The sequence below is a fragment of the Bubalus kerabau genome, chromosome 8 (assembly GCF_029407905.1).
Source record: "Bubalus kerabau isolate K-KA32 ecotype Philippines breed swamp buffalo chromosome 8, PCC_UOA_SB_1v2, whole genome shotgun sequence".
In the NCBI taxonomy this organism is placed as follows: Eukaryota; Metazoa; Chordata; class Mammalia; order Artiodactyla; family Bovidae; genus Bubalus; species Bubalus kerabau.
Window position 1 is genome coordinate 13,732,283 of NC_073631.1, and position 27,020 is coordinate 13,759,302.

At 39.6% G+C, this 27,020-nt stretch overlaps 1 protein-coding gene and 1 long non-coding RNA gene across 3 annotated transcripts in view; one reads left to right on the forward strand and one right to left on the reverse strand.

Moving 5' to 3' along the window:
* GNGT1 (G protein subunit gamma transducin 1) overlaps nt 1-27,020 on the forward strand; it is a 446,502-nt gene that overhangs the window by 83,063 nt on the left and 336,419 nt on the right. Inside the window, exon 1 of one of the 2 annotated variants that reach the window (XM_055589735.1) lies at nt 15,826-15,931. The exons of the other annotated variant lie outside the window; for it this stretch is intronic. The gene's annotated coding sequence lies outside the window, so the exon portion shown is untranslated. Of the gene's footprint in view, nt 1-15,825; nt 15,932-27,020 lie in introns of those variants that run through there. 2 annotated transcript variants of the gene reach the window in all.
* LOC129658889 (uncharacterized) lies at nt 19,038-23,217 on the reverse strand. Its single transcript, XR_008717561.1, has 3 exons — nt 23,189-23,217; nt 22,774-23,003; nt 19,038-19,362 (listed from the first exon to the last, which is right to left on the reverse strand). It is a non-coding gene; the product is annotated as an uncharacterized LOC129658889 (long non-coding RNA).

A 27,020-nucleotide genomic window follows, 5' to 3' on the forward strand; every position in this document is an offset into this window, starting at 1 on the left:
TGTATGTGTAATCCCCAAACAGGCAGGGGTGGTGACTATGTGCTACAAATTCCATCACTTCCCACTCCTGTAACCACTGCAGATATTAATCTTCTAGCATGGCACTCAATGCCAATACCACTGTGCCTAGATGTGATCTTAGCATCCTTCTCAACACAAGATTCCAGAGTAGATAAGTGAGAAGAAACTTATTGTCATTTCTGCTTTTGTTAATTTGTTCAAGATATTTAAATTTAAACTTTAACTGTGAAACCTGTCAGGATCAAGAGCTAGACCTCAGACTGACACTTCCACCCCACTTTTTGCTTCGGTGTGATGTTTTCATTGTGGCCTTGGTAAATTGCCACAAGATTTTGGTTTTATCTATTTATTTTTCCCTATGAAGAGATGTGTATTCTTAATAAGCCATCATGAAAACTGGTGTATAAAAATGTGCTTCTTAGAAGTGTGCTTCATTAGCGGTATTATGTCTATTAGAAGTCATCTGTTTGACAGTATATGTATTTATTTTTCACGCTATTTCATTTTTTAGAGATTGCCAAGAAAGGTTTTCAACACTTGCTAGAAGATATCTGTTTCTATTCCTTATAGATTAAGAACCATTCTAGAAATGCAAGATTTCCTCAAAGAAAGGAAATCTACATGCAAAGAGATGAAAGGAGATAGAAGTCAGACAGCACAAGTGACCTAAATTATTAAAGATGACCCTCTCATCATTTGTGTCTGAAAAGGGATTGATATTCATTATCAGCCTTTTCTTGGAACAAGAAAGCTAACCCTTAGGTAAAATGAGGCACACAGGAAAACTATTAATATAAGGATACAAAGTCCAGCAATAGTCTGTAGGGAAGGGCAGAAAGTTTACACGCAAGTAGCAGCAAGCTATTTCTAGTCTGTTTCTCAAGCACTATGTTTCAAAGGGAAGTCTCAGCTGCAGAAATAAGACATATGCAGAATTCTGAAGGCAGAGATAATGAAGAGTCCAATTGCCAGGCCATACATATTATAAGGATGTATCATTTTATAAAGTATATATCAATAATATTTGAGCACTTATTTTATACTAGGCCCTGTGCCAAGAGCCTTACTCATTCAATCTTTATTAACACAATCACTTTGATGGGACTATTAGGGACTCATATCCCTTTTGAATTGATGAGAAAACTGAGGCAATGGAAGGTTAAAATATTCGCCCCAAGCCACGGTGCCAGTAACCAGCCAGGCCGGGCTGTGATCTCGGAGCCTCTGACTCCAGAGTCTCTGCACTCAACTGCTACACTGAGGGTCCTTGTGGCTGTCTCAGAACTGCCAGATCCCATCTCCCTACGGTCCCAGGGCCAGTGGGAACTTCTAGGCAGGCAGGTCCTAGCCAGATGATGGAGAATGTCAAACAGAGCCACTCGGCAGGTGGCAGTAGTCGTAGGTCAGTATTCTGCATGGGGCTGGAGAAACTTCTAGATGAATAGAGGTCAGGAACTTGATGGTCAGGAACTTGATAGTCAGGGGGAATCTTGTTGTGATCACGCTCCAGCAGTGCCTCATTGCCCTCCGTACTCCAAAGCAGGGCAGGCATAGTTAACTCAGGGCCCATGGGGACTATGACTGGGCTGGAGGAAGGCTTACTCATTAGTCTCAAACTGATTATGAGAAAGAAATGACAGGTCTGCAGCTGGGATGGGACTTTGGCTGGTAGCCCCAAATAAATCTGATAGTGGTTTCAACAGCAAAAAAAGTCACTTACAGAGCAGATTAAATGCAAGCATTTAGAATGTCTCCTTTCAAGCTGTTTTGAAGGGATAGAGATTTATCAAAGGGGAGACACTGAATTCAAAACTTGCTAAACAGCTTCTTGATGCAGGTTAATGACTAAATCAAAGTGGGAGAGGTCAGGCACAGCACTGAGCTCATTGTAGTCTTAAAAGAGAAACATCAAGCGAAATCTAATCTGAAATCATATCTTTTGATTGGTGGACACAGAAGATTTATCACATTTATGAAAGACTATTTCTGCTTAATTTAAAATCTAATTAAAATATCCCCTATCCACTGAGGTCCTTCTCACCAACTATGAAAAGAATAGCCAGGACATGGAAGCAACGAAGATGTCCATCAGCAGATGAATGGATAAGAAAGCTGTGGTACTTATACACAATGGAATATTACTTGGCTATTAAAAAGAGTGCATTTGAGTCAGTTCTAATGAGGTGGCTGAAACTGGAGCCTATTATACAGAGTAAAGTAAGTCAGAAAGAAAAACACCAATATAGTATATTAACATATATATATGGAATTTAGGAAGATGGTAATGACGACCCTATATGTGAGACAGCAAAAGAGACACAGACATAAAGAACAGACTTTTGGACTCTGTGGGAGAAGGAGAGGGTGGGATGATTTGAGAGAATAGCACTGAAACATGTATATTATCATATGTGAAATAGATCGCCAGTCCAGGTTCGATGCATGAGACAGGGCACTCAAAGCCGGTGCTCTGGGACAAACCTGAGGGATGGGGTGGGGAGGGAGGTGGGAGAGGGGGTTCAGGATGGGGAACACATGTATACCCATGGTTGATTCATGTGAATGCATGGCAAAAACCACTACAATATTGTAATTAGCCTCCAATTAAAATAAATAAAATGTTTAAAAAGCATAGGAAAATATTGAGTAAAATAATCTTCCCCCCAAGAGAACTAGCAAATTCTCTTTACTGACAGAAAAACAAGAATGTTTATAACTGAGCTACAACAAGACTCTAAGTGAAACTAGTTAAAAATGATCATTAGATATTCTATAAATTGATGTTCAATCGAGGTGCTTGCTAATTTATCTTCTCTGTTTATAGACTATATGGAAGAGCATTTGGACTTTCATAATTACAAAATACACTGAGAGAAAATTAATTGTTGCTGATAGCAAACAGTTCAGTTACTGTCGTTTTTAAAATATAATTTCTTCAGTAACTATACCAACATATTTTATGATTGTTCTCTAGTTCTAGCATTATATATGGACTCATTAGAATCTCAATGGAGAAGAGGTGCAGATTATTAAAAACTTGAATAATGAGCATGTAGTTTTTCAGAACTATATGGAGATGACACATAATAAAGTCAAGATTCTGAAAAAATACATATTTGCTTGTAATAAAACTTCAGGGTAAATGTACCACTACAACTGCAACTGGTACTAATACAGATTTTGTTAACATCTAGTAAGTATATAAGAGAATCTAAACTAACCAAAAAAAAAGGCGGGGGGGGAGTTCATGCTGAACTTAAACTTTTGTGTGGAGGCACTCAACATTAGTGGACAAAGCAGTACTCAGGAAAAGAAATACTCAGCTCAGTGTTGTTCAATTAAAAATAAATATTTTCCAATATAAAAAAAGAATAAAATTAATCTGTAATACTGAATTCAGTAAATTGGATGGTCAAGCACTTGGAACAGATATTTCACCATGCATGGCTTACCTTAAATACTATATCCTGCAAACAGTTCAAAAATGAACATGGGCGTTTTCCTTCAAATATCGTATTCAAGAAGAATATGGTATATGCTGTTTGACATGGGACATCTTCAATATGTTCTCTAATTTTTAATTAAAATTTGTTTTAAAAAATTTCCACTGCTTTTTCTCTTATTGCCTTTAACAAAATACATATTTTTAATCACTAAATCTAAATTGAAGGAAACATTTTTCTACTTTATTTTATATTACGTAAGTTAAAGTTATCCTTCATACTCATCCCACTTCTCCAATATAACTGTTCAGAAGTGGAAACCATGAACGATTTGAAGTTTACCATTCTAGATATTTTTATGTGCATATAGATATGTGTAGAACACACAATTCTACAATAAAATCTATCAAAATATATTCCCCTGAACCTTTCTTATCTTAGTATACAAATATTTTTCCATGGCAGTACATATAGATCGAGGGCTTTCCAGGTGGTGCTAGTGGTAAAGAACCCACCTACCAATGCAGGAGACAAAGAGATGCAGGTTTGATCCCTGGGTTGGGAAGTGCCCCTGGAGAGGCAAAAGGCTCCCCACTCCAGTATTCTGGCCTAGAGAATTCCATGGACTGTAGAGTCCATGGGGTTGCAAACAGTTGGACACGACTGAGCGACTTTAACTTTCACTTTCCTGGAGGAGGCTATGGCAGGCACTCCAGTATTCTTGCTTGAGAATCCCATGGACAGACAAGCCTGGCGGTCTACAGTCCCTGGGGTCACAGAGAGTCAGATACAACCGAAGCAACTTAGCACTCAAATGACTGTATTGTATTGCATAATACACATATGCCATATACATTTAACAATTCCCCTACTGATTGGTGTTTAGGGAGTATCCATCTTTGAAGAATTACAAATAATACTGCAAGGAACATTACAGAGGTATTGAAGGATGTATACAGAAAGACCCTCACTTCTCTAGAGTAGATGATAAACAGAAATGCTAGGCCACAGCAGGTGAGTATTTGTAATTTTGACAAGTAGTACTAAAATCACCTGTTTTTCCTTGATTGTTAGTGTGGCTAAATGCCTTATTATAATAACTTTGGCCATGTGGTTCATCTTCCATGATTTATAATCTTATTTTTTTTTAATTGGACTTTTTATTTCCTAACCTTTCGGGTGTTTTGTATTAAGCTCAGAATTCTAATACCTAAGTAGTAACAAATACATTTTATTCTTTCTACTACCTTTACAGTTCTAATTTTTACACTTAGACCTGCAATGCATCAGTATTTATGAGTATGGTACAATGCAGACATGCATTTTGAATTTCTTATCATTTCACCACTGATTTGAAATGCCAATGTTATCGTATGTTAAATTTTGAGGTGTGTCTGACCTCTTTATCTAGTTCCATTCATCTATTTATGCTTTTCTGTGTCTATATCATGGTATATTAGCTATTTCCATTTCATGACATGTTTTGACCTTTGATAAGGCAAGACCTTGACTCCTTTTAATCTTTTGGTTATATTTACTTGTTTACCACCCATCTTCTGCATTAGAATACTTCCTGGGAAGCATGGCCTTGTCTCTTTTATTACTGTATTTCAATCGTCAAAAACAATGCTTAGTCCAGAGTGAGCACTTAATACATGTGGTTTGAATAAACAAATTTAAATGTAAGTCTCTTTTACATCCATATTTTTTCTTTTTCTTAAAACTTTTTTTATTGTTAAAACAAACAAATATAGAAAACATAAAACAAAAATAAAAACACCCTTATGACTACTGCCCTATATCCAATTTTTAGAAAGAAAGAAAGCAATTTCTGTCTTTCATATAATTATCATGCCAGCAGTCATAGTTTCCAAAACTGTTGTATTGGAAGGATCTTTATTTCTTTGTATACCAAGGTTTGACAACTGTTTAATTATTTGTACTATTTAAAAGGACATTATTCTGCCATTTGTTTCAGGAAGAAAAATAGCTACTTCCTGGGACTTTCACCTTTAGTGGTCAGCTTGATTATTTAGCCTAAAGTGTTTTTATTACCTGAAATAAATTTTTAAGGCCCGAAGCTAAATGCTGTGAGCACCCCCACCTTCTCACCTTTAGGTGTAGTGAAGAGTTTCTGGAGAAAGACCTGGTACTTGAAAAAAAAACATTTTGAATATTTGTACTCTTTACTTTTCATGGAGCAAAGTTAATCTTTAAAAAATATGTTGGCCTTTGAATACAAATATTTTCAAGCCCTTTTCATAATCAGTGCATTTGATAATTGAGATTCCCAAATGTTATCTTTCTCTCTCTCATTCTCTCAGTGGTGTCCCTGTCTCTTGAACAACTTTCCTTTGGAGGTCCAGCCTTGTTATCTTCCCTGTCTGGTGGCTGACAGACCATGTGACAAGCTCTCTGCTGCACAACTATACCCCACATCACAGGAAGATATGAAACTTAATATTTGTTAAAATTTTTTAAGTTCAAGATATTTATTCTCACAACACATTGTGTATTCCTATACACTTGTCCCTGAATATATTAGAAGCAGCTATTTAAGATCCAGATCACTAATGAGCTCAAAACAAGAGATGGAACTCTAAATTAGAGCCTGCTATATTAAGAGAAAACCCCTCTGAAAGAAAAGGAATTGGTTTTCCTTCCTCATTCACGTGCTCTGAGGACTGAAACATGTCATACTTCTCCTTTTTCTTAAAAAGACAGAAACGTCTTATTCTTTAGCATTATGATGGAAACAAAGCTTCTTTGTGAGGAATCATTGAAATGTCTACTTTTTCTAATCTTCCATTGGCAATCAAAGCCACACTGTCTTCTAGGGAGATGAAGTTGCTCTTCAGGTAATTTAAATAGACATAAACAACACACTGATGATCAGTATTTGTAATTTAGAAAAACAGATTTGCTAGTTCTGGACTAATCACACAATTAGGTATTTTTTTTTTTTTATAGACATAAAAGTCACGGATCCACTTTCAAATTTTATCTTCCTATGAAACTGATGACCTTCAGTGACTCCCTCCTTTATGCCCTGCAAGATATTGTCATCTGGTGATCTTTACAATTTCCATTCCCCCTTGTCTTTGTTTTAATGTTTTTATTGGATGGATATATGCAATCAATCATTTTCATTTCATCTGATTTTCCTTCTGAGAAACTTATATACTGTGCCCATATGGACACCATAGTCTAAAACATACATCCACAGAATAACGGAGGCACATTTAAATCAATGGGATTTCTCAGGGTTTTGCCATCAGTGGAATTGTGGTGTGGGATAGCAGAAAGAAGGTTTGGGGTTCACATAAAATTGTGGGTGAGGGGTAACCAAGAGACGCTTTGGGCTGTGAACAGAACTAGGCTCAAGCCCCAACTTTGTTACTAAACTAAATGGACTCTTTTAGCGCACATTTTAACCTGAGTTAAAGTTTCCTTTTCTATAAAATGAGGATCAAAATAATTATAAAATAGATAGCAGTTACTGACTGCTGTTTATCTTGTGTCATTCTTGACACTTTTCCTACTTTATAGTAAATCTATAAATAATTCTTTAAGATAGAAATAATTCCTTCTTTAAAGGAAGCGGAGTTAGCTAAGCGAGGCCAAAAAATGTTAATAAGCAGTACATTCTGCTTTAAAGCATGTACTGCATCATAGAGTGTTGCTGCTGCTGCTAAGTCGCTTCAGTCATGTCCGACTCTGTGCGACCCCAGAAATGGCAGCCCACCATGCTCCCCCGTCCCTGGGATTCTCCAGGCAAGAACACTGGAGTGGGTTGCCATTTCCTTCTCCGATGCGTGAAAGTGAAAAGTGAAAGTGAAGTCACTCAGTTGTGTCTGACTCTTTGCGACCCCATGGACTGCAGCCTACCAGGCTCCTCTGTCCATGGGATTTTCCAGGCAAGAGTACTGGAGTGGGGTGCCATTGCCTTCTCCCATGAGTGGGGATCAAATGAGATACTGAATGTGAATTTTCTTCCTAGATGCTGTGTGCTTCACTCAACCCAGGCTTAGGTGTTTTGAATACGAAGAGGGCTATACTGTAAATATATGTGTATTCACTGATACCATTTTCTTTCAAGTATAACCTGTTTCCTTGAAAATTTTTAAAAAACTACAAAGTGGTACTTACTAGCATAAAGGTTAATCTTGGGATATTTTACAGAGTTTGCTTTCTGTACCACTCTTCATCCCTAGCGGCATTCTTTCTAAGAAAAGCCTTGATTTCAAAATTTATTAATAAGTACAATTCCTCTCCTATTGTCTCCAGTGTGAGGTAGGGGACATAGGGTTGATGAATTCATAATTTTTAAATAAAGAGTCTTTTTAAAAACCTGTCATCAACTATTATCATCATTAGATTAAAAAGAATGGACTTTTTTTTGTTGTTGTTCCAGAAAGGGATGAATATATCTCAGAACAAAGCTCAATCCTTTAAATTGAACACACTTATTGATAGGACAAACTCTTGACATGCTCTTTGAGCTTTTTAATTTTGCTGCCAGACAGTGAAACCTCATCATGGATCCACATGGGTCATCGGATGAAAGTTGAGAACTCCTATTTTAAAGACCATGTGGGACTGTGAAAAAATCATGACTGAGCAGCAGACAGACCTGGGTGAGAAAGCAAGTTCTGCTTTTCATAGCACAGGATGGTGTGCCGCTCTACCATGGGCTCTGCAGTTTGGCTGTTTGCGTTTAAATCTTGCCTCTGCTTCCAGTTACATCATCTTTCCTTATGTCCCTAAGGCTCATTATTCCCAGGAAGTAAAAAGAGTATGATAATAACGCCTTGATTATTATGAGTATTAAATGGGATAATTCACTTAAGAACATAGTCAGCCCTCCAAAATGTTAGTTTTAAAATTAATCTATTGTTAACATATTATTAATAATTATAATTATACTTATTTCCTTTATTATTATTCATTTATTTAGCTTCTTTGATTTTCAGTTTACCTATCTGTAAAATGGAAATAAAAATAGCTAGCTTGCAGGATTGTTGTGGAGCCTAAATGAGACAATCTGTGTTGGTGCATGCTGCTGCTGCTGCTAAGTTGCTTCAGTCGTGTCCGACTCTGTGCGACTCCATAGATGGCAGCCCACCAGGCCCCATTGTCCCTGGAATTCTCCAGGCAAGAACACTGGAGTGGGTGTGTTGGTGCATAGAATGGCACTTGTCAAAAGCCCAATACATGGTAGTCCTTACTATTTTTTGTGGCATTTCCCTTCCACATTCCCCTAGTGCATGCACAGTTGGCAGGAGGTCCTTGACACCTCCAAGCCCCTCTTTGGTGTTGTACTTGAAACTCTGTCCCAGCCAATCCCTCCATCATCTGCCTAAAAACTCACCTGTCCCATCTATTTGTCCCTTAAGGTCCTGAATGCACCTGAAAGCAATTCCATCAGCAAACTGCCTTGGGAAAGTTTTGAATGTTATTAAAACAAGCACACTGAAAAATCCTAAAAGCAAAGCACATTCGTGATTATCACTTAAAAACTCAGCAATACCTATTTCAGAGCTCAGCTTAAAAGTATTGTGAAGAGGAAAGAAAAAAGACAAGAGACTCAAAAAAATTTTTTTTTCCAGCTTGGAAACAATGAATAATGGTAAGACCAGATAAGATTGTTTTCTCTTCTGCCTAAGTCTATTTTCATGTCCATCAGCATGGACAACTCAGGGGGTCCCCTAAGGTGCCATCTAGCTCCCCACATTTCTACCTGCTAGTTATTACGGGGGTTATGTCTGGATCTCAACCCTTTCTTTTCTTTATTGTGGGGTGGTATCTGGCAGTTGTAGATTCTGGACAGTAATGAGATCAAAAGGAAGGATAAATTCAGCTTGTACGGCTATGATCTGATGGAGAATTTTCCTTGATAGAGAATGTCCTATTTTCTTTCTAATACATACCTCCAAATCTAAAAATTGTTCAATGCACCATAGTATGGAACTAGAACAGCTATTTTTTACTGTTCCCCCAAAACATCTGACTAAGGGGATAAAGTGAAACATCTATGTGATACCGGAGGTGTCATATTTCCTTTATTTCTTCATCTGTATGATGAAGGGGTTGGATTAGGACAGCTAAGATCTTCTCTAATTATATGTAAGAAGATGCATACTAAGGAGTGGGGAAAAGGTAGTTTTAGAAGGTTGGTAAGTGACTGAGAAGAGGGAGCATGAGAGAAAGGTGTTACATTCTTTTGCAAATTCATCAAATACACAAGTAGGTCATGGACTAACTTAAAGGAACATAACTAGGTGTTAAGAATCTGAATGAAGTTTGGGAACAGGGACACATGACAAATGGATAGTGAGAGACAACTTTTATTGTCAAAACCTGGTGTTATTAAAACTTTGGGTTTTATTCTGAATCATTTAGCTGGGCATTTAAATAAATATGAAGAAGGACTTAAAAGTATTGTCCTTGTTATGCTAAGAGGTGGTACAGACTGGAAGGGGGCTGGGAAAAAATCGTTAAATCAACAAAGAAAGGTTCCATCTCACCTTTCCAGCTCCAATCTGTTATCATCAGAGTCGGTCTGTTCTTCTTCATTTGTAAGCCAGACTGTTCTTTGGCTTTCTGGCAGAGAAGAACTTAGGCTGGGATTAAATAAATTCTACAAGGCAATGTCTATGAAACTTTGGACTTCTGCTAAATTGATTAGGCTAATTTACCTATCTGAAGGTTCCCTAAACAGAATAGGATGATAAGCGCTCTGTTCTGCTACAGACACTGATCAATCTTCAAAAGCATTCAAGACAAGTGTCTGTGTTAAAGACCAAGTGATTTATTTATTTTTTTCCTGTCCTCAGAGGATATTTTGTGTTAACTGAGGGTAATATAAATATTTCTCTGTAATATTTTGAGATTGATGAAGGGCAAAGATGATCCTGAGCCCTTTTATTTTTCTTGAGTACTTAGAATGTAGTATCATATCAAATCGACACAGTAAATATTAAGAGTAGATTTTCTTTTCCAACTAGATTGAAATACAAAAAACTGCTTCTCCTTGTGCTGTATATACATTTCCCCCCATCCACGAATGTGATTACACTTCATACAACTTTGGAGGATTAAACCTTCTTCCTTTAGAGTACATTCATTTCCCTTGCCTCTAAAATGATAACCTATTGCTGGAAAAATGACCTGATTCACAGTGAAATTGGATAGGCTAATGTGAGGCAGTTAGGTTCTAGATCAATATTTTGTGAAATACCCCATAAACACATGTTTTCCATTCTTTCTTTCATTATTCTTAAAATTGGCCTTAACAGTGGAGGGGGAAAAAAGCTTTAGACTGAAACATATCACATAATAGCATATGTGAAAAATTAAAAAATAGTAAACAAAAGAGCTAAAATTGATATTAGAAAGGAAAATAACTGCAGATATGGTAAATAAACTAAAAACATATCAGAGATGGTAAATAAAAATCACTTGCAAAAGGCTGAGCAGCTTGAACATGGAAACACACACAGATTTTCCTTTGACTCTCTGAACAGATTCCCCACCCACTGCACAAGTACACAGAGTGCCAAAGTGGTCATCTCACAGGGAAATAAGACCATTCACAACACGTGGAAAAGTGCTGCCATGGTCCAAAATAGATCTTGGAAAGTTTATCATCTTCAAGTGAGTGAATAGGAAACTTGACCATTTTTAGACTGATTAAAGTTCAATGTATTTGTACTCGCCATTTTTAGAGCAATTTTTTTTCCCTCCACATCATTAAAACCCTATCTATCATGGGTTTCTGACTAATTTTCATGTAAGTAATCAAGACATAGTTTTGAAATGCTATTTAAAACTATATTTTGCTAAGACAAAATTTTGCTTTTGTTTTTAAGTAGAAATTGCACCTTTACAATAGAACAGAGTTTTCGCATTTGACTCTGCTTTTTATGAATGAGATGTCAACTTGGCAAAGCATAATTTCCCCTTCTTATAAACCACAGTGGAATACTATCACATCAGGTGCATCCTATGACCGCTGGAGAGATTAAGATTTAGAACAAATAAGGAAAACCACTTCAATTTCTTTAATTTTCTAAAAAGAGAGAAATCCATGGATCCCCTGTTGAAAAAAATTTAAAAGTGAAAGACATTTTACATTATTTATTAAATTTATTTTATTGAAGTATAGTTGTTTATAATGTCGTGTTGACATTTTACATCATGATAACAACACTTTGACTGTAAAGCTTTTAACATAAATGTACAATAAACACACTTTTCTTTTAGGATTTACTTACTCTCTGAAGCCAGACCTCCTTCATTTTCCAATTCTGTCCTGGGTTGGCTGTGTGTTCTTCCATAAGTAACTTACCTCTACCTGCTTCCGTTTCCTTATTGTGCAAAGGGGATAATAATTGTACCTACCTGAGAGTGTTGCTATGAAGATTAAATATATTAATATCTATAAAAGGCTTAGAACATTACTGGCTCATAGTAAGTGCTATGTAATTATTAGATGTTATTATCATTATTGAAATATTTCAATAAATCTATTTTATTACCAAGCTTCCTTGAAATTTTTTAATACATATTTTCCCTGAAAATGAAAAATTACACATTTTGTTGTGAATCAGATATTGGTCAAAGTTTCACATTGGACTTTGTTCCTGTCAGTTACAACACCAAAACTTAATTCCTAAGAACCTACCATGTACAAGTTGGTTGTTGTGACAGAATGCCTTTTCCTCAGCTAGTTTTGCATATTGCAACTTGAAATACTTAGGAAAAATCCATTTGAACCAAAGAATTCATGGAAAGTTCTTCAGCATTTTACTTAGAAATGCCTGTCTTTATATACAGGCAGCAAAGCAGGCAGGTGATAATCTTGGTAAAAATTACAGATTCAACCAAGGCTGTGAACAGAAGATATAATTATGAATATTTATAAAAATGATTAGATTTTTTAAGAAAACACATATCCTCCAAAGCGATACAGACTAAAATTAGCTCTTACAAGCCTGGATATGGTTCTGTCTCAGCAGGTACCAGACCCATTTAGACTCATGAATATGACATCATATGGTCAATCCCACTGTGAACAGCTGTATCTAAGAGGAAATTTGAAAATGATCAAAAAGGCCCACGTGCCCCAAGCCACCCTTGCATCAGTACTTAAAGTTCCTGTTATTATCTTAACTTTCTGAAAAGGCAGATTTCCCAAAGATTTTCAGCAGGGTATTAAGAACTGGTGTATCACAAAACGGTCTTGTGGCTGTGTAAATTGAGAAATGCTGTGAGGACAAGATTAAATGAATATATACCTTCATTTGTTAAATACATATTAATCGAGTGCTGGAAATAAAAAGAATCAACAGGACAGACCCGATGGGCTTTATATTCTAATGAAGGTGACAGAAAAGAGACAAGAACGGAAAATAAAATGATTATGAACTGTTCTAACTATTAGGAAATAATCACGGAGCTGAGAGAGAGAGATGAACAGGGCAACACATACTTTAGAAAGCGTGATTGACTGTGGTGGACCTCTTTGAGGGAGTGACATTTAAGCTAAGGTTTGAAGTAAGGGAAGCAGCTAGAGACGTGAACGTGAGTGAAAGAGCATCGTGGACGGAGGGAAGACCTCCTGTGGAGGGTGTGAGGAGGAAAAAGACGTGTTGTGCTCTGGTGAATGGATTGAGGGGTCCAGGTAAATGGGATGGGAGCAGTGAGGCTGGGACATCCAGGTCACAGAGCGCTAAAGGCCACAACGAAGAGTGGGGCAGCAAGGGCATGGGGGTGGTGGGAAGCCCTTAATGATGATGCACGGGGGGATACCTGCTCTGATCTACATGCTAGGAGTTTACGTCAGGTGTGAGCAGAGACTATGTAGGGGAGGGGTGCAAGGCCCAGTGAGCAGGCCAGCCAGGAGCCAGGGGAGCGGCCCTGCCAGGGATGACCCTGGTTGGTTACACTGCCCGCGGAGGATACAGGGCAAATAGGACTTTGAAGCTTTTAATATGCTCCAGGGTAGCATCAAGCTTCAAAGTTGATACCAAAGATCCAAACTGATTGGTCAAATAACACATGTCAGTGAATGCCAGGTTCAAGAATTACCTCCTGAATCATTGATAACGTGATTGTTTTTTTCTTGAAGACAGCAAGGGTTTATGCCACTACCAGATAATCTGCAGATGGCAGGGTTTGTAGGAATAGGGTAAAAGAAAAGCAATTGATTTGGGGGTGGGGGCAAAAAGGAGTTGAGGGGGAGACTGTGGAGAGACAAGCAGTGGGGCTTTTTCTTAGGAGAACAGGTTTCTGGAATAAAGGGGAATACTGTGAGCAGTAGGGCTTTGGGAAAGTAAGGGAAGGGAGGGGACTCCAGAGACAGGCTGGGCCTCTTATGGAATGTAGCCCAGGGCCACTCTTATTCATGTGTTTAGCGCTCCATGTGGTCATCTCTAAGTACATTCATGCAAATATTTGCCTGCAAATGTTCATGACTCCCTGCCCCTTTGCAGACTCTTCAGGGAGGCACTGGACTTGGAGTCAGAAGGCTGGAGCTCACAGGGCAGCACTGGCATCTGGGGAGGACTACGTCATCCCTGCCTCAGTCTGCTCTTTAGTGAAAGCGTTCAACTCCGCATCAAAAATATGGATAAAATATTAGCTACCGAGAAAACGTATGGCATCACTTCAAATACTAGGAGTGCCTTTTCACAAATTAAAATGCAGCTCAGAGAGACAACTTCCAGCGTTGATATATGCTGACTCCAAGTTGCCACTACTCAAATCTGCCCCAATTATTAACACTTCAGCAGCTAAGAAGAAAGGCCAAGTTTCTCATTGACCTTCTATTCACTAAAATGATATATCTAATTTGCAAGAATATACGTTTTCCTCATTGGAGGCAATAAAATCATTCTTGTTTTTGAATGGGGAAAAGGAGCAAGCCTGTAAAGTCTCGTTGTTCCTGAATTGGCCCTCGAGCAAGTGATCACTCACCACTTTGCTGGGATTTTTTCTTTTGCCTTAATGCCATCTTTGCAGTCTATATGATGTTAGGGATGAAAAAGTGTTCTAATATTGTCCTGACCTTTTAGCCCTGTGGTGGGTCCAGGGAATGAGGTGTTAAAGCAATCTGCATTATTGTGCTCTCTGTGCCGGAACTTCTCTGAATCTTGGGCTAAACAGATCCCACCTCAATGTCCGTAAACACTGACATTTTCTACACTCTCCTGCTTGTAAGAATTCTGTCTGTCGGACTTAAGGTTAGCAACAAATAATTATGCTGAAGTTTGGGTTAATTAATGTATGAGTTGAGTCCATTTGAAATTTAAATTTGGCAGCAATGCATGTCACCTGTCCTTTTTTCCCTTGTTGCCCAAGTTGACTTCATGAAAACCCCACCAGAGAGGAAATTTCTAAAAAAATGGCATAATTTTCCTTTAAAAATTATCATCAAAGTGATAATTTTTTCCTAGTCTAGTCCTGGGGTAAGTGCTATTACTTTTGGGCTCCAGAAAGGGATAAATAGAGTTTTCATAGTCAGCTGACACCAAATTCATATTTGTTTACAACAAATTAATTTGCTTAGTTCATAGAAATAGGCTGGGTCAGACATAAAAGCCTAAAGTCCTAGAAGAACTAATGTCACATTTAACTGCTGTGCATGAAATTCCTACATACATACATGGCTGCCTAGAACGCCCACTTGGCGTATGGCGTGAACCAGGGGAGGCTCAGGAACGCAGGCGAATGCGTCCAAATTCCTGGGCATTGGTTACTGCGAGAGGCTTAGTTCCTAAAACCTTAGTGGGTGTGAAAACTGAGCTTGACACCTCCAGAGAGACCGACTTAAAATGTCCATGGAGAGGTGCTCCCCATTCCATTGGTTATTAAAGGCTCTGATCATTCAAGACAATTCATATATACAATTCTAATAAAAGATGTCTAAGTTGTCATCAAAATTTCATTTGACTGCAGTTGTGAAATAAACCAACCTTTTGGCATTAGGCAAGCAGGCTTGAGTTCCAGCTCTGCCCCTTCCGAGAAGCATGGTGAGCCTCATTGGCTGTCTGTGTCTCTGCTTCCTCACTTATGGACTGGGATCGATAATCTTCCATAGGGCTGTCATGAGAACTGACAGCACATCACTCTCTCCCGCACAGTAGGACTTCAGTGAATTATAGCTGCTTCGTAATTATTTTATTTATATTCCTAACGTGTTAAAGGTATTAACTTGCTGATGATCAGTTATTCAAATAGTTGAGAATTAATTGCTCCCAGGATGCCAGTCCATATTGGTAACATGAGAGAGGTCAGTTCTATTTTTTTTCTTTTCTACAGAAAATAAATACTACTTAAGTAGCTTCCGCCTAGTGCAAGAAGCATGGGAGAAGTAGAAGAATCCACTTTGTGATTAAGAAAGTGTAAAGAGGCCGGTGGGAAATGCTTCTGCATGCCTAAACAAAATGCTATGCTCTGAATAGGTAAGTTCTGTTTTAAATGCTCAATGAAGAGAACAGAGTTGGCTCTTCCAATCAACACCAACTCAATCCAGAAAAAAGAGTGTGGGTGTAAGAAGCTTTGAGATGTGAATGGGTTATTGATTTGAGAGACAAGGGGCTAAAATCTGTAGCAATATTGAGCTGATACCATAAAGGTGGGAAAACTTAAGCCTCAATGCAACAAAAATAATTACAGGGAAAAAAAAAAAGCATGGTCATGTTTAGGTAAATTTAACCCATTTCACGAAGAGAAGAGATGGTCTCTTGTGTGTGCTGGATATGGGATAAATATGTGAATGTCCTTTTTAATATAGTAGGGAAATTAAAAAAAAAAACCCAGATATTCCACAACAGAAAACGGAGAATAAAATGTCATTAAACAAATATAAAATGGTATACTTTGTGATCCAAAATTGGCATCTTTCACTTGTATAATTCACCTGTGCAGCTTCTAAGTACACACATATGCTGGGAGACATTTGGGTGCTGAAAGGGGATATTTCTAGATTGCAATCTTTGCAGGGAGGGGAGTTATAAAACTCATATTTTCCCCCAATACACTGTTATATCAAGAGATTAAGAGTTTATTTCAATGAATGAATGACAAAAGGGAAGAATACTTTATATACACAGAGGCACACACACACAGGTGTGCATGCATGCTACCCCTGGAAGCCCCAAGGAAAGAGATATCACAGGGTGTGATATTATATCTTGCTTGAGAGCAGGGGAATTGACCACTGGAAAGACTTAAAAAAGAAGCAGTATTTAAGTTAAACTATAGGGAATTGTAAGATTTCAAAAAGGGGAGATAGAGTAAGGAGTATATATCAAACTGATTGAAATTGTTGTGTACACGCAATGTTTGCTTTTCCTCACTTCTCTTAGTTAAATCCAGTTGCAATCTCTCAATCCTTATCCCATTTGACTTACTCGCAACATTGAGTCTAGGTGCCTGCCCACTTTATCCTCTCTGGCTTCCCTAATACGATATTTTCTTGTGTTTCTTCCTTTCATCTAACCTTTCATCTCTATTGCAGGCTCATTTTCCACTGACCCTTAAAAAATAGGCTTTCTCAAATAGATGTTCTTACTTTTGTGCTTGCTTTTGTCCCTTCATTTTTGACTTTTTTTTTTTTAACTTCTCTATAGGCCATATCCTCCATTCCTACACCATCAGCTGAAACAGCTATATGATTGTCTCCCAAACCTGTACCTTTAGTACAGAATTCTCTCTTGAAACACATTTCTATATCTACTTCTATTGGACATTGCCACGTGGATAAGCCAAACGCATCACATTTCTAATTAAATTCTTTATCTGCCTTTCCCAAAATATTACTTGTCCTATGTGAAGGACATCCATCTCTCCTGTAATCTCTATAATCTCCTATAATCTGAAAGAAACTTGAAATTGATCACACAATGGTTCCTTTCCCTCACTTTTCCTAGTTCACATTTCTATCATTCATCAACTACCCTTGCAGACTCCTGTAAGCTCCTGTTTTTGTTTTGTTTGTTTTTTCCTTTTTCTTTTCTATCTCCACCAAGGTGACTCCAATTGCTTCTCTCTGTTACTGCAGAAGGTATTTTGATTAGTCCTGGCAAGGTCGGCAGGGTCACAAGAAGCTTCCATGCCGCTGTGCTAACTAACGGGTTTGCATTTCGTCATGAGGACAATGGGGATCCTTGAAAGAGCTAAAAGCGGACATTTAAATAATCAGATCTGCCTTTTTGGTACATCAGTCTGGCTGAAAGATAGGAAGAGTATTAGAATGGATACAAATTAAGAGGGTGGCAGATTCCGTACTGCTCTAATACCGAGTTAGCTCGGCAAGACTAGTTCTTGTTGGAGCTGTAGGTGTTTCTCCCCCGACCTCGGGCCTTCGACTCCGTGTCCTGCATCGCAGGATACTTTCTGGGTGCCTCCGGATACCTGTGGCTTCTCGCAAATCACAGTGTTGGCTCAAGCCTCCGGGGCTTTTTATGGTCTGGTGTCCTGCCTATAACACAGCTCATCTCTTCCCCTGCTTATCTGGCTCATTGTTTTGTCACTTAAATGCTGAATCATGTCCCCGTTTAGGGTCACCTCCCTCGGAACGCTTCCACGGTGTCCAGCTCGGGGTTGTTCCTCCCTGGGCAGCGCTCACTGGCGTTTCTCTCTCGGAGTACTTATCCCACGGGTCCGTGATTGTCTGTTGGGTTGTCTGACTCTTCCAGTCCCCCGTGAAGCCGGGAAGTGTAATTTGTCACAATATGCCCAGACTAGGATGGCAATGAACATTTAGTAAACATTTATTGAGTTTTTAAATGTGGACAAAGCTATGAGAATGGTAATTTGTTAGACGTGTTACTGGGGAATGTTGAATAGTTCTGAAGGACAGGGGAAGGTGATATTTGAAATGCCAAATTCTGAACTACCACACAAATAAAAGGCAAGAATTGGGGATGGGGTTTCAGGAAAAAAACTAAAACTAGAGTAAAGCAGCTCTGCAAATAAACCATTAATGTAAAGGGGCCCCCTCCCACCCATACCCCAATTCTGAAGCAATAAAATATCAATTCAAAGTGCCCGCTGAAAATTTTCATAAGGGCTGAAAATGATGGAGAGACTGGATTCAATTTTTGTGCCATTGGAACTGGAATTAAGAAGCTGTTGAGGTTTTCTACTTGGCTTAGATGGGAAAGATAAAATGAGATCACATCGTGAAAGCTCTTCCATGCTAGGCTGGAGTGGTTCTAAGTCTTAGGCTCCCAGGGCAAGCAGTGAATAATTACGAATACAGGGTGACAAAATGGGAGCGTAGAAAACAAGTCTGACCGTGTGTGTAACACTGAATGCGTTACAGAGAGACTAAACGTGGCTGAATATTAGGGGGACATTTAAGTATTTTGTTAAAGGTAATAAAGCTTAAATGAGAGGGGTGGCAGTGAAACTGCGCAGAAGAAAAATGCAGCCTCCATGAGAAAAATCTGGAGTAGCCTTGAGAGTTGATAAGACAGAAGCAAGATACACATTTGCAAACAGAAATTTTAATGAAATAGAATGGTTAAATACTGATTACAAAAGCAGAAAATATTTCATGAAGCCAGATACTTTATTTCTTTGAGAAATAGCTCCTTGGGTTTAGAGTATTTGTATTATTCCTCTACAGAGAATACCAATTCATATGCTACTTTTAATAAAGAGAGGTTTTTCATTTGAACAAAGACATAATCTTATACTTCAGGTACCCAGAGAAACCCTGGGGTATCCTGCAGTGCAGGTCAAGGGCATGGAGCCGAAGGCACAGTGGGAGAAGTGCAGTCAGCTTCCATGAGCAATGGTCTTGCAGAGCCGGCTGGTTGGCTGGGTATTAGACACATTTAACTGCACTCCTTGATCCACGCTTCTGACCATAAAAGTTTTTTTTCTTTTGAGGAAAAAAAAAAAGCACTAAACTGCATTCCAAACAGACAACACCCTTTTTGGAAAAACAATTCAGGAAAACTGCACTTGCAAATATTGAGAAATAGATTCTGATGACATTTTCTATCAATTCTTCCCCTCTCAATTCTTCATTGCTAAAATAAACATATGAAAACTTAACACCTTTCCATATTACTAGTTTTCTACATTCATAAAGTGAAACCAGAAACATAAATTAATATTATTTTCTGTGTTTTGATAGAATTGAAAACAAGTTAATACCATGGTGACAACACAAAATATTGTCACTTGGTTTGTAATACTCATTTGTAATTTGTTTTGTAATACTTATTTTATAGACCTCTATAAGGTCATATCAATATTGAAAAGCACAGAGTGATCACATAAAATAATGCTTTTAATTATAATTAAAGTTGAATAAAATCTCATACCTGAGTGGAATATTACTTATGTATTGGTCATTCTCTATTGACCTTGAGGACAGGTCCTTATTTGTCGAGGTACCTTCAGGCTTAATGGAATGCTTGGCATATCATAAATAATCACAAATACTTTTTAAATAAATGACATTTAAAAAACATAGCACTTACATAGAACCTACTATGTACCAGGCACCTACTCAAAGTGATTTACAACATTAATTCATTTAATTCTCATTAGAAAAACCTGATTTCATGAAGAGAATTAAGATACGCAAAGGTTATATAATTTGCCGCAAACCATACAGATTCTTCTAGAAGATGGTAGAGTCAGGCATGAAACTCAAGGAGAGCCCTGTCAGAATCTGTGTTCTTAATACTGCTTTGTGAAAAATGCTGTCTTTAAATTAAATAGATGTACATACATAAATATATGTATTAACTATATTTCATAACAGCACTGAACTTAGAAGAAGACCAGGGTTCAAACACATATTAGATTTATTCAGTTTGTGGCTTTGAACAAGTTCATTAACCTAATGGGTTAATTTCCTTGTAGGTAAAATCAAAAGAAAAGCTGGTACCTCACAAGGCTATTGTAAGCTTTAAAGAAAATAATTTATGTGAAAATACTAGACTGTAGTCGGCACCCGGGTTATGCTATTTGGTGTGCCGAGAAACGTGGTACTATTTTCTTCTTTTCTGCCTTCAAAAGGGTATATATTTGCATATTACACATCATATAGATCTTAGTAAAAACGAGATCAAATTCTGTATTTGGTAAAACATTGTTTCCAGTAGCTCTTAAAGCTAGAATTAATTTATTAAACCATTTTCTGGACAGTCAGATAAGCTTCAGACTCAATAGCTTGTTTTTTAGAAAAAAAAGAACATATTTTTTTTTACCAGAAACCATTATGGTTTAAACATCTATGATCAATGGTGGAGAAAATATATATTACTTCTATTTTGGATATCAGGTTATAAATATTAAAAATAAAATTAGACCCACAATAGAGCATATGGCATTTATGTTCCAAGACTCTCCTACATAACCCGACTCTACCAAACCCGACGGGAACCACCTCAGTCAGTGGTTCCCAACCATGGCTGCACATACAATCACGTTAAAGAAGCCATCACAATGTAAACCCCCTCATCAGATAATCTGATTTAATTGGTTTGAGGTAGGGTCTGGGCATCCTTTTTTTTTTTTGAAAGTTCTCCCATTGATTCTAATTTGCAGCCTGAGTTGAGAACACTGGTTTAGGTTATCATTGAACACATCACCAGTCTCTTATTTCCATTTCATTTTTACTCTAATAAAAACCAGCAGTAGATAATATTTTCATTCATGTCAACATTGAAAGAATCTGAGAAGTTCACTAAGAATAGAGTTTTCTTCAACTTCGAGCATCATGAAACAAAACAACTCTAAGATTATTTATGTGTTCTTATGAATAAGTCATAATAAGAATTTCATGTTTACCATATTGGGTATGTCGGTATGGTCAATAAATAACCTTAGAGTACTTTACAAGGATTGACTATTATTCTTGTGGCTGTAGTTTCTGAAATTAACTGTAGATTAGAGGCATGGAACCAAAGCAAATCCCGACCAATGGTTGTTTTGACTTATGTTAAAATACTGAGTAGAAATGAGTGCCCACTGAGAATACTGACTTCAACTGCAAAGCTGTTTTGCAAAGCTAATCACCTTAGACCCTCTCATAATGCCAGCATAGAAAACCAGCAGTTCTGACCTTTTAAAGCTGGGTTCCAACTGGACACAGACTAGGCTACCAACATGCTATTACAAATGATACTTTATAAATCCCACAACACTAAAGCCATTCCTACAACACTAAAACCACTAAAATCCCACAACACTAAAACCATTCCTACCATTGTCTCTAATAGTAAGTGAAGGTTGCCCAAATATATGGACCATTTGTTTTTCTATTACCATTTAAGATACACTCAAACTTAGACACTCTGCTTTCTAAAGATTAGCTTCAGAAACTACGTGGCCACACTTAGGTTTATTTTGAACATTTCACTTTCCATCACCCAATAATGCAACAAATAACCTCGAATAGATGATTTGGTTCAGGTTAACTATGGCAGTCAGGGTCTCCTGATGATCGGCGATGGAACCCTGCCTTCTAGTTTTGCATGTACTATGTAATATTAGGTTAAAGCTTTCAGATGGAAATTTTATTAGACAGTTCTGCAAAATATAGCCTGAATAATGGGTTAAAAAGCTAACTGGATTGTTAATTTTTGACTTTGACTGGATTTCCTTGGACCACAAGGAAAATGAATGTTTCAGGAAGATAGAACTAATATGTTAGAGCTTTTCTTGAAGTCTTTCACCCGGCCTTAGAAAAAGCGTCATGAAAGAAAGAGTACCCTTTTGGAAACTATGCACACAACATATTTTTCCTAATAGGTGTGAAGAATGGCTGCTATGCATAAATGATTGTTGAAAATAATTCTCTGTTAAACATGACTTAACAAGTAACTCCATTGACCACTGGGCTCATTACCAATATCGAGAACAACCAAGACACAGCATGTAGATGCCAGTATCATCTGTTTCTTAGTTAATAAACACCTCTTAGAAAAAATCCACAAAATTCAGCCCTCATTGGGTAATTTTTCAGACTTAGGAAGCTGAAGAATGAAACTTTTAAGGGAAATTGATATTAACAGCAGAGTAAAACTCACACACAATCAGAGGACTCTTCAACATGACACCCTGAGTTTCAGCACCTTCCCAGGACAACTAGCTTTCCTTTAATCAAGAGTAAGGAGAGGCGACTGAGACTAAGCCGACCCTAATCAGACCCTCAAACATCGCAATCAAACTGCAGTTTTGGAATCAAAACCCCAGGTACCTAGTGCATCTCCACCATACCCCGGAACATCCCAGAGCTTGGAATAAATCCCTCTCATTCCAAGACCCTCCTTACCTGGAGTATTTTCTCTGAGTTGTCCTCCATGGTGGCTCAGTAAAGCCAAGGGCGTTCGCAGGTGGTGGCTCCAGAGGCTCAGGAACTCAGGCTCCAGCGGGCATCTCCTGAGCAGGAGACGGCCGGCTGCAGCTGGGTGCGGTGCGGACGGTGCGTGAGCACCTCTCCGACCCAGGAAGGTCCGAGAGCGGCGCGGCGCAGCCCACCCAGAGCCTGGGGGGCTGGCCGTCCTAGTGGAGAGAAAACTACGTTAGTCCCGAGCGCTCTCTGTCTCGTCCCTCTCCTGATTTCCTGACACTTTAATTCTGCTTTAAGTGAGAGTTTACCCCTAACCCCAGCTTGTATTATAGGCTAAGAGGCAAACTGCCTTATCCCCGTGCTTGATTCCAACCTCCCCAAAGTCCAGGAGGCTCACCTTCCCGGCGCCTTCCCTTCCAGCAGTGAGCTGGGCGCAAACTTCTCCCGACTTAAGTCTTCTCCTGTCCGCTCCCCCGCCCTACCCGGCCCGCCTCCACGTCCCCCTCCACCCCCCCGTGGAAGCAGAGGAGGTGGCAGCGGAATTGATGAGCGCCAGCCCCCTCCCTGTCCCCGAACCCTCCCGCCCCCGTCAGCCCGCTCCTGTCCCCGGAAAGGGAGGGGGAGCAGGAGAGCTCCCAACGCCTCCGCAACATCCCCCTGCCCCCCTGGTCCGCTAGTGGGGCTGGGCCAGCCGCCGCAGCCTTACTGGAGTCCCGGCGTGGGGCTCACCTCACGAGCCCCCCGGAGTGAAAGGCGGAGTAAACACGAGGAGCCTGAGAGGGACCCGAGTTAGACCTTGGGGAGGGGGCAACAGTCTGGGCTGGGGGACGGAGGTAGCTTTTGGGGAGCCTTGTCCCCCTCCCCCAGAGGATGCCAATTCCGCAGGGGCGAGTTTCCAAAAGAACCCACCCCTGGAGATCGTGCCACCCTAGCTCCTTCAGCCACTGCTCGGGGGACAGCACCACCTGGGAGCCTGCGGACAGAGGGTCCCTAGTGGGCGAGGTGGTGAAAGTGAGATGGAGGTGGGTGGGGAGACGGTGGGCTAGGCACTGGGGTTCTGAGAGGAAGCCGGGGAAGGAGCTGGGGTAAGGAGAGAGGCCGTGGGGGTCCGGAAAGTGCGGGCAGAGCATTCAGACTGGGGCAGCTGTGCAGAGCTGAAAGCGCAGGCTGGATTCGAGGAAAAAAAGCGCCCTTCATACGGGGGGCTGCTGGTGGGCACAGTGGCTTACCCGGAGTGAGGAAGTGAGGAAGACCGGGGTCTCGAGTGCCTCTCTCCCCCCACCCCCCGCCACTCCCAAAGCCTCTGATGCCAGGAAGAGCCTGGGACAACCCGATTCCAGGCTGGGCACTATTCCGGCTGGCGGGAGCGCTCTGGGAGGTGGGCAAGTTGGTTCCAAGGACGCACAGCCCTCAGCATCCTTTTGCCCACCGCTGGATAGAGCAAGGAAGCCGTGGATACTTTTTTTCCCCTCCTAACTCTGTTCAAGAGACTTTGGGCTAAGAAAGCAACATCCCGCCGTGTCCCGGGACATCGAAGTGGCCGTGGACCGTCCAAGTTACCAACATTACCGCACTCAGCAAAAGAACTAACGGCAACAGCAACCAAATAGGACGGAAGAAAGCCAGACAGCAACACAGCACACTTTCCGGGACAGTACGAGTTGCTCCCAAGCACTCAGGCGTCAGCGGTACCCTGTGAATGGGACTGCAACCTGCGCCCATCTGTTCTCTCATCCCTTCCCTGGAGAGATTACACTATAGGCAAAAGGTGCGTGTGTTTCTGTCCTAATTTGAACTCCCATTTCCCACCCTCCGGGGGGACTTCGGGCACCCCAAATTCATTTGATTGGGGGTTTTCAGGGGGAAGAGAGAGTCCAGGGACAGATTTATTAGGGGTTCATTAGGGGTAAGGCAGACCTTATTAGGGGTTTTGTTTTTCCAGGCTCCTTCTCTGCTCCATAACCCACCCCACTTCACGCTGCCACCTCCAGTCTGGTGACCCAGAGGGCTGTGTGTGACTCATCATGCATTCAAACCCTACAGCACCACCCCAGTGCAGGGGACTATCCCACAGTCCCTTCATTCTGAGGATCTAAGTGGGAATGATGTATTTACCAGTAAAGAATATGACTAGGAAAGGTAGCTGGACCACTGGGAGAGGAATCTTGCAAAGGAACACACACACACACACACACACACACACACACACACACAATAATACAAACAAGACCTGTACAAGAAATCTGAATTCTGGGTGTAGATATGAATATTCCCTCTGTGCTTTGACTTTTTCCTGGGTTCAATAGCCCCCCGCTAACCATCTGGGGCTGACCAGCCAACACCTACCTGACCATGCCCTCCTTTGACACGTCTCTTACATAACATTCATTACCCTCTGCCAGTGCAAACAAACAGAAAATTATTAAAGTTGTCTGAGTATCCCTTATGGTCAACTTCTGGGGGCCAAGCACTGAGCATTTCCCTATTGTAGCCCAAATCGTGGCAACAACATTGAATCAGGAAGAGTTTCTGCTAAGCGGAGGGTGTTGCGGTCCTCAGCATAGTGTTACCAAGCAAGCACAGGGAGATTCTTCTGTTGTAGGCTTATCCTCGGGCATCCATTATCACCGACTGGCAACTGGTATTCTGAGCAGGATGGTGCTTGGTTCTATAAAGCTACCAAAGGTGTCTAAGACCCTTAACTGTAACTTAGACAAAACAGAAGTCTAAGAATTAGTGAGAAAATGGCATGAGTGTTTTATAAAATAAGTCCAACTGTGTGTGGTATAAGCATAAGGGACCCAGATGAATTCAGGTGCTGATTGTAATTAGAGACAATATTGGAGGAAAATAAGAGAGTTCTCTGTAGGTAAATTTCAGGGAAGATGAAATAGGAGAAGTGGGATCAAAGATGAGGCTCTCTGGCCTCTCAAGAGGATAAAATTGACCGTCGGACACAGACGTTTATTGAGTGCTAAAGGGAGTTGCACCTGTTAGAAGCACTTGGCGTTTACAGAGATTTAACTCTATTGCTGTCTGAACACTGTCAAAATATTTTCTAAAGTAGATACAGTGCTGTAGACCCTTGGAGGGTGGGTGTTAACCTGGGGATGGTCTGATAAGGGGACTCGGCAGTGTTTTTAGAAATATCGTGAGGCCGTTATAGGGTTCTGAAACCAATTTGGGAGGCACAAGCTACATTTAAAAAATGAAGTAGAATAGAAAATACAGAGTTCATCTCCTGTGACAGGTGTGAGCAAAAAACTTGTGTCTGTACTGAGATACAAAGTAAAGTATATTTCTTTTTCTCACAATCAAAATTATCTTAAGATACTTGTTTATAATAAGCCACACTTCAAATGGAATATTGTATATTTGCAAATAAGCTTTCAAATAAAATTAGTTAATCAAAGGGGCATTCAAGAAATAAGCATCTTAAAATGTGATAAACATTTCTGAAGTTTTCTCCGATTGCCTGTGACTTTTAAATTCTCTGTCTTTACGAGACTTTGCCCCTTTCCTTCTGTCCCCTTTCCTCTTTTTTAAAAAAAGATAGAGAGCCGAGTGACCTCTCAACCTTGTGTCTTCAGAACAAGGTTTCTCTTCCGCAAAACCAGGATTCTGGCTGTATCACTTTAATGCCATTTATGGTTTTAGACTCCACTGACTTTTCCATAAAATCATGAAATTTTTGAATTGCTGTGAGTGAAAGGAAGATTGCCTTTTATTAAAAACTAACTCTACTAAAGCTTGTTCTTGTTAAATATGATTATGTAAGGGAAGGTCACATTTTGGAGGGACTGAGAAAAGTCACGCATATAAAAATGTATGCATTTTGTTATATTTGGAAGAAAAATCACTTATCAGGATAGCTGCATTTGAGTTTATTCTTTTTTGAAAAGAAATTTAGAGAAAAGATTTCTGGCCTCTCTCAGGAACCCAATTCCTAGTTTAACACCCCAAACAACAAATTTTTCCTTACCTTGAAATACAACCCAATCCCTCGACACACAATTCACTGCATATTCAATATTACCTTATGTCATGACACACTGGCCTATCTACCCATGGGGGAACCCCAAAAATACGATATGTAGCCCTTACCCTCAAGGAACCCACAATCTATTTGAGGATGTCTGTTTCTTCCTCTTTTACGTCTCCTTCCAAATAGACAACAGCTGGTAATTATCATTTATATAATTACCCTTCACAGCTTTATAGACCTCATC